This window comes from Gossypium arboreum, chromosome 12 (genome assembly GCF_025698485.1).
Source record: "Gossypium arboreum isolate Shixiya-1 chromosome 12, ASM2569848v2, whole genome shotgun sequence".
NCBI classification, from domain to species: domain Eukaryota; kingdom Viridiplantae; phylum Streptophyta; class Magnoliopsida; order Malvales; family Malvaceae; genus Gossypium; species Gossypium arboreum.
This window is the reverse complement of record NC_069081.1, coordinates 92,686,901-92,695,742: the sequence shown is the minus strand read 5'-3', so window position 1 is coordinate 92,695,742 and position 8,842 is coordinate 92,686,901. Positions and strand designations below refer to the sequence as shown.

General features: G+C 38.1%; 1 non-coding gene across 1 annotated transcript; it reads left to right on the top strand.

Moving 5' to 3' along the window:
* Positions 1–1,210: 1,210 nt before the first annotated feature.
* LOC128285969 (small nucleolar RNA R71) lies at positions 1,211–1,317 on the top strand. Its single transcript, XR_008276516.1, has one exon. It is a non-coding gene; the product is annotated as a small nucleolar RNA R71 (small nucleolar RNA).
* The last annotated feature ends 7,525 nt before the right edge of the window (positions 1,318–8,842 follow it).

Below are 8,842 nucleotides of genomic sequence, written 5' to 3'. Positions count from 1 at the left end.
TTTTGTAAGGCATGACGTTGATACTAGCCCTTAGATCAGCTAATGCATGATTAACATCTAAACTACCAATTAAGCAAGGAATAGTAAAGCTCCCTGGGTCTTTTAGTTTGTTGGTAGTTTATTTTAGATAATGGCCGAGCAAACTACGTTCAGCTCCACATGCGATGCTTCGTCCAACTTCCGCTTATTTGCTAAAAGCTCCTTTAAAAATTTCATTGCGTTTGGCATCTGCGATAGAGCTTCAATAAACGGTAAGTTAATATGTAATTTTTTTTAAGAGTTTAAGGAATTTACCAAATTGTTCATCTGAGCAGTCTTTCCTTGTCGCGTTGGGGTATGGCACACGAGGTTTATATTCGACAGTCATTGGTTTGTTTGTATTTTGATCTACCTTACCTTGACCTTTGCTTATCACAGTTTCTTGTCGCGGTTCTGGTTCAAGCTCCACAAATCCTTCTTCATCTTGAACATTAATCGTGTTGAGTTGTTCCCTTAGGTTGGGTTCAGTATTACTTGGCAAACTGCCTTGTGGTCATTCGGAGATTAGTTTGGAAAGTTGGCCTATCTGAGTTTCGAGCCCTTGGATCGACGCTTGTTGATTTTTAAGTGTTGTCTCGGTGTTCTAAAAACGGGTTTCTGACACTGATATAAACTTTGAGAGCATCTCTTCAAGGTTTGTCTTTTTTTCCTATTGGTAGGGTGGTTGCTAAAAACCTGGAGGATGTTGTGGTCTTTGGTTTCCTTGGCCTCCCCACGAAAAATTGGGATGGTTCCTCCAACCTGCGTTGTAAGTGTTACTAAATGGATTGTTTTGAGGTCGAGGATTATTACCCATGTAGTTTAGTTGCTCGTTATCCATGTTATGGCCATAAGGTTGATATTCCGTATAGCTTGTTCCATCGCTACTTGCTTCGCACTGCATTACTGGGTGAACCTGTGAAGAACTAAGAAAACCATCAATCTTTTTATTTAAGAGTTCTACCTGATTAGAGAGCATGGTGACCGAATCGACGTTATAAATGCCGACTGTTTAATTGGCTTTGTCCTCATGACTTGCCACTAATAGTTATTCAGTGACATCTCCTCTATAAACTCATAGGCATTTTCAGGTGTTTTATTGTTGATGGTTCCGCCCGCTGTTGCGTCAACCATTTACCAAGTCGAAGGATTCAGACCATTGTGAAATGTTTGTACTTGGAGCCAAAGCGGTAACCCATGGTGAGGGCACCTTCTCAGTAAGTCTTTGTATCTCTCCCATGCATCGTAGAGGGTTTCTAAATCCATCTGCACAAAAGAAGAGATGTCATTACGTAATTTAGCCGTTTTAGCCGGCGGAAAATATTTTAGTAAGAATTTTTCGGTCATTTTTTCCTAAATAGTAATTGACCCTCGTGGTAACGAGTTCAACCACTGTTTAGCTTTGTTCCTTAATGAAAAATGGAATAACCGAAGATGAATGGCATAATCAGAAACGCCATTGATTTTAAATGTATCGCAAAATTCCAGAAAGTTTGCTAAGTGAGCGTTGGGATCTTCATCCTGCAAACCATCAAACTGAACAAATTGTTGTATCATCTGAATAGTGTTAGGTTTTAATTCAAAAGTATTTGCAGCTACAGCAGGTCTAACTATGCTAGATTCAGTTCCTGTTAAAGAAGGTTTAGCATAATCATACATAGTATGTGGAGTAGGATTTTGATTAACTGCAATTGCAGGAGGTAGCTGATTGCCTTGGGTTTCAGCCATCTCTTCGGTTGGGGGTTGAGTATCGTCTTCTTACTCGTTCTCCGTGTATTTTAAGTTGCGCCTTATTTCTCTTTGGTTTTTACAAACTGTACGATCAATTTCTTCGTCAAAAAGTAATGGTCCCGACGGGTTTCTTCTAGTCATAAATTATAAAAAGCTGCCAAGGGAAAGAAAAAGTAAGTTAATAAATAATTAAATTAAATTAAATTGCAAGAAAAATAAATGGCTAAGGTAATAAAAATTGAGCGTTCCTAATATTTCAGTTCCCCGGCCATGGCGCCAAAAACTTGATCGCGTGGTTTCGTGATAGGTTTTAAATATTTATAATTACTCATTCTTGAACTAACTATTATCGCGATGTAGGCAAGTGTACCTATCGAACAGTAGTATAGTTTTAGCAAGACCAGATTGTCGAACCCAAAGGAACTAAAAGTACTAGTAATGACTATCTTTTTATTATCTAGCTTAAGAATAAATAGGTTTTGTTTTAATTAACTAATTATCTAAATTAAGAACGCACAGAGAAAAGAATTGGGGAATTGCTTTTGGGAAAAATCGATTGACTTAAGACAATACCTAAGGAAAAATCCACCTAGACTTTACTTGTTATTCTGGCTCCGAATCGGACGATTTATTCATTCAACTTGTTCCATAGAGATCCCTAAGTTATGTTATTATCCCTATTCAAGACTAATAACGTCTCATCCCTAGATTGAATAACCGAGACTTTTCTCTAATTAACATTCTAGGGTTGCATTAACTCGATCTATAGATCCCCTTATTAGGTTTCACCCTAATCCGAAAAAATCTTGTCACCCTATGTCTAGACGCGCAATCAACTCCGCTTAATTATGAAAAATGTACTCTTAGACAAGGTCTATTCCTCCTCTGAATAAGAGTATGTCTTGAATCAGTATCTTGGGATATCAAAACAAGAATTAAGAGCACATAATTAAGAACAAGTTAAATATTTATCATACTATTCAGAAAATAATAACAAGATTCGTCTTAGGTTTCATTCCCCTTAGGTATTTAGGGGTTTTAGTTTATAACTAAATAAGAAAACATCTCAGAAGAATAAATAATACAAAACATAAAGAAAACCCAAAACTCCTGAAGGGAAATTGAGGAGAGATCTTAAGTCTTGATGATGAATCTGGCTTCTGAGATGGATCAATAGCTTCCTTGGAGTAATTCCTTACTTCCCCTTCTCCCTCTCTTTTTCCTCCTCCTCTAGGGTGTATTTATAGGCTTTGAAATGCCTAAAAACCCTCAAAATTAGCCTTTTTTGAATTGGACTCAACTTGGGCTCGACAGAGACGCGCCCGTCGTACATGCCCGTGTTTGATTACTTCAGGCAGTGCTCGAGCCTGCCAAATTGACACGGCCATGTGGTCTGCCCGTGTGAGGAGGTCTAGGCCATGCTGATTTCATACCTTGGCCCATTTTCTCCTTTTTTGGCCCGTTTCTCGTTCCTTTCGCTCTCCTATGCTCTCCTAAGTATAAAACATGAAATTAAAACATTAGGAGCATCGAATTCACCAATTCTAATGCGAAATCATCCATAAAATGCATTAAAAATGGGATAAAAATATGTATAATTTATGGTTTATCAAAGGAATTACTCAAGGAAAGCTGATTGATCCATCTCAAGAGCCGAATTCATCATCAAGACTAGAGATCTCCCTTCAAGTTCCTTTAGGAGTTTTGGGTTTTCTTAGGTTTTGTTATCTTTATGCTTTTGAGATGTTTTCTTTCATAAGTATGAATTAAACCCGTAAATACCTAAGGGGAATGAAACCTAAGACAGATCTTGTTATTATTATCTGAATTGTATGATAAATATTTGACTTGTTCTTAATTATATGTTCTTAATTCTTGTTCTGATATTCCAAGATATTGATTCAAGTTAAGCTCTTATTCAGAGTAGGAATAGACCCTGTCTAAGAGTAAATTTGTCATAATTAAGCAGAGTTGATTGCGCGCCTTGAGATAGGGTGACAAGATTTTGCCGATTAAGGTGAAACCTAATAAGGGAATCCATAGATCGAGTTAATGCAATTCTAGGGTGTTAACTAGAAAGAGATTTCAATTATTCAATCTAGGGTTAGACGTTATTAGTCTCGAGAGAGATAATAATATAACTTAGGGATTTCTATGGATCAAGTCAAATGAATAAATCATCTGATTCAGAGTCAAATAACAAGTGAAGTTTAGGTGGATTTGTCCTTAGGTATTGTCTCAATCAATCGAATTTTCCCAAAAGTATTTTCCCAAGTTTTATTTTCTATGTATTCTTAGTTAGTAATTAGTTTAGACAACCAAACCTCTTAAATTTTAGGCTAGATAATAAAAAGGAAGTAAATACTAATACTCGTAGTTCCTTTGGGTTCGACAATCTGGTCTTGCTGAACTATACTACTATTCGATAGGTACACTTGCCTTAATCGTGATAATAAGTTAGTCTCAAGAACGTTTCATTTATAAATCTTTAAAACCTGTTACGAATATCACGCATCACCCGTGCTAAAGATTGATAAAATAACATGGGCGTGCGCATTGGAACATAGGCGTGGGAAAAGCGAACGAAATAGGACGCGGTTGTGCGACACGACCGTGGGCGCCAACACGCCTAAAGAGCACGAGCATGTGCAAGTCTCAAACGTGCCCAAATTTAAAAAATTACGCAACACATGGGCAAAAATTAGGGCACACGGGCATGCCCCACGGCCGTGGGCCCAAAAATCTATATAAAACCCTCACTATTCATCATCCCTTCCCCAAAACCCAACCCTAGCCGACGGTCACCTATCATACGCCCTCTCTGCGACGCCCGTGTGCCGACTACAACACTACTTTCGATGATCCAAAGCTCCTCCCTCTTGCGTTTGTTCATTTTTCCCCTTTATTTTCTTCATTCTTTTACTTATTTCATGATATTTTGTTTGTATTTTGAGTAAATAATCATAGTTATCATGATAGAAACTTGCCATGTTAGTCAATACATTTTGTTACATTCATCCATTCTTTTTGCTTCATAGATTTCATGCTTACCCACATGCATTCATTCACTAAATATTTCCGTTAGCATTACTCTCATAGTCCTTTTCATAAGTAATGACGTAATTCATCTGATTGGGTTTATTTATAATTGTTCTTTCATACTTGACTTCTAGGAAATATCTATATTAGTTTTACCATGCATATTTTTCCATGCTATTATTGGGGAGTAATTCTATTTTTTATTTCGATTTGCCATTGCAGGTATACTATTCGACCTCACGTGGCAAGAAGACCGCCATCCCCGCTTCAAAGAATAGGAAATGAGCAACGTCCTCTTCGGGTCCTACTGCTGAGATCTGTCACCCTTTCCTCAAGTTCTCTTTGGGACCCCAGGAGGAACTATTTCAGATATTACGGGCCTGACCCCTAGGTGTGAGCCGCTACATTGACTGGGCCGCACTCGAACAAATTTAGATGGTTGACGAGGTCTAAGCCCTCCTAACGACTGAACCGTGGGGGCTCTTCTTTGAGATCATCGAGCTGACATACATCGAGCTCACGATGGAACTCTGCTCGACCTTCCATCTTCAAGTCGTCATGACAAACTTCGACGATCCTGGAATGGTCCAGTTCCGCCTTGGTGGTCTAGTGCTCCAGTTGAGCGTACCGGAGTTTCGAATTACACTAGGGCTGTACACGAAGGAGTCCATGGACGACAACGAACTCGACACCCTCCATCGCCACATCCACTACTCTCCCTCAAAGTGCTGGAAGGACCTCGTCCCTGTCTCGGCCACCTATGATCCTAGCTTCTCTAAGGCGTCAGCCCTCACCCCATCCCTGCGATACCTACACGTCATCTTGGCCCACACTCTGACAGGACGGCGAGAGAGCACTGACGTCGTCAACATTCATGACGCTTATTTCTTGTGGAGCATGGTGAACGGGCACGTCTTCGACCTTGCCTACTTCATTGTCCTCGCCATCCACCATCAGACGAAGCGACATAGGAGAGGAGTTATCTCTATCGGGCCCTATGTGACTCGATTGGCTCGGTACTTTGGGCTCCTTAACACAGTGGTGCAATCATCCGCCTCATTCTCATCGGCCAGTTGTCCCCACAAGGCATCTTGAGCATGCTACATATGAGGAAGATCGAGAAACGATGTGGCATCTACCCTCCTCAGTACCGCCTCATCTAGTCCACCGAGGAGGAGGACCCAGAGGACATTATTGATGATGTCCCCCCACGTCATGAGGACCCACTGTCTCAGCCACCACCCATACATTGTCCAGTTCATGCGGCGACTTCATACTCTGACATCTCTGAGCGCCTTACTCGATTTGAGCAATAGTGTTGTCAGCATTTTGATCACATTGATGCTACTCTTTATCAGATTTATCAGCACCTTCACATCTCATCGCCACCACCACCTCGCGAACCATCCAGCGATGATGATGTTTAAAAACTTTTTATTTTTATCTTCACTTTTATATTTATTTATCTTATTTAAGTAGTTTTTATTTCATTTTACTTTAATATTAGTTTAATTTTAGTTTTTACAATTTTTATTTTCGGCTATTTCATTACGAGTAATTATGCTTCCTTATATTTCCTAAAGAGTTCTTGATTTTATCACAGTCATAAAGAGCTCCAAAGCTCATCATCGAATAGGAACTAAAAAATCCAATTGCAAAGGTTCTCCACTACTGCCATGTCCTACTCGACCACGACCATAACTACTACCAGATATAATAATCTTTTGGCACAGGACTTATGGACTAATGAACCTCTACCACCACTGTGGTATCCTCCTCCACTTTCGTCATTGCCTTAGCCGATTATTTTCTATAACTCCAATTTAAGGAATTCATTCATCATTCAGGAAGTTTCACTTCTCTCCCTATCTTATGGTTATATATCTAATTTTTCAATATATCTATCTTTATACATTGAGGGCAATGTACATCTTAAGTGTTGGGGGTATTTTATATCATCATTAGAAATCCCTGAATTTTGTCTTATTCTCATGTGAATCACTCATATCACTATTAGAATGAATTTTAATTAATTTACGATTTTTATTGATATGTCTTGAATTAAAACATAGACATTTATTCATTGATTGTTTAAACTTTAAGACATTAGGGAATCAAGCATGATAAGTTGATTTTTGAAGAATTAAAAACTTTTAGGTTGCTTCCCTAAGTTTAGGTATCATCTTGAGTTGAAATTCACAAGTTTAAACATCAAAAAGCCATAATTTTTGTGAGATCTTGAGCCTTTAGAGCATATTTTATTTTTTTCATGCTCACTTTTATTATGAGTGCGTCAGTATTGATTTGTTATTCTAGAACTTGCTTGATTATGCATGTCAAGACCACACCATTTGATTTGATATGTCAAGATGATAAAAGGCACTTAGGTTTAACCCATTCACTCTACAGAAGCCTACCTTCATAATTAACCTTTAGTGAACCCCTTTGAGCCTAACAAGCCATCAATTGATTTACCCTCAATATTAACCCATAACTCATTATTATTGAAATCCCCTAATTTGATTCCATTTTTTTGTCGAGATTTGATTTGAACTAATTGCTTAGCTATGTTTTATTCTTCATTGCAACAATTAAGTTCTATGTTATTTGATTCAAGTTAATATTCCAAAAAAAAAAAACAATACTTACATACATATTAGTAGTAATTCGTCATTTTTGAGCTTGATTGTTAATTCCACATTCTGAGAAGAAGCTCACTTGTATTCAACTGATAATTAGTTATTTTTCTAGTTAGGTGATTCCTTCAATTCAATCTCGGTTCTACCCTTTTCTTTCAGCTTGTGACCACACCCCCTAACCAAAGCCACGTTACAACCCTCTAAAGACCTTTTTTTATTGATGTATCATCTCAATATATAGTGGTGGAGATTTGATTTTCATGAGCAAGCCTATGGTAACAACTTTTCATATTGACTAATGTGTGCTTCATTTGATGTCCTTAAACACCTCGAGTGATTTGAGTGAATCTTTAGTAAGAATGTTAAACTCTGTGATATTTTGATCAAAGGTGATTACTTAGATGAGGGGGGGCACCTATGTTTTCATGATAAAATCCTCAACTTGGAATGTTTGAAACTTTGATGTACTTTTAGTTGAATTTTCAATGTATGATTACTTATGGATTATTTTGAGATATTATTGATAGGGATTATAAATTGAGAAGAATTTATTTTGATTGTGAGTTGATGATTTTGCTTGAGTACAAGCAAACATTTAAGTGTGGGGGTATTTGATAAACCGTAATTTATACATGTTTTTATCCCATGCTTATCACATTTATGGATGGTTTCTCCTTAGATTTGGTGAATTTGATGCTCCTAATCCTTTAATTTCGTGTTTTATACTGAGGTGAGCATAGGAGAGTAAAAAGAGCGAGAAAAGGGTCGAAAACGGAGAAAATGGACCCACATGGGAAATCAACACGGCCTGGACTTCCTCACATGGGCGTGTCACACGGTCGTGTCCATTTGGCAGGATCGAGGCACGACTTACACGGATAGACTACATGCCCGTGCCTATTCAACAGCCTTGACCATGGGCTGGAATAATCGCACACGGGCATGTCACACGGGCGTGTCCCTGCCAAACTTAAGTATAGCCCTATTCGGAAAAGGCCACTTTTCAGGGCTCTTAGGCATTCTAAAGCCTATTTAAACATCGGAGGAGTCACTTAGAACAGACACGCGGAGTAGGAAGCAAGGAATTACCCAAGGGAAGCCAATTGGTCCATCTCAGAAGCCGGATTCATCGTCAAGACTGAAGATCTCCCTTCAATTTCCATTCAAGGGTTTTGAGTTTTCTTTATATTTTGTATTCATTATTCTTCTGAGATGTTTTCTTTTATAATTATGAACTAAACCCCCTAAATACCTAAGGGGAATGAAACCTAAGAAAGATCTTGTTATTATTATCTGAATTGTGTGATAAATATTTGACTTGTTCTTAATTATATGTTCTTAATTCTTGTTTTAATATTCCATGATATTGATTCAAGTTAATGCTCTTATTCAGAGGAGGAATAAACCCTGTTTAA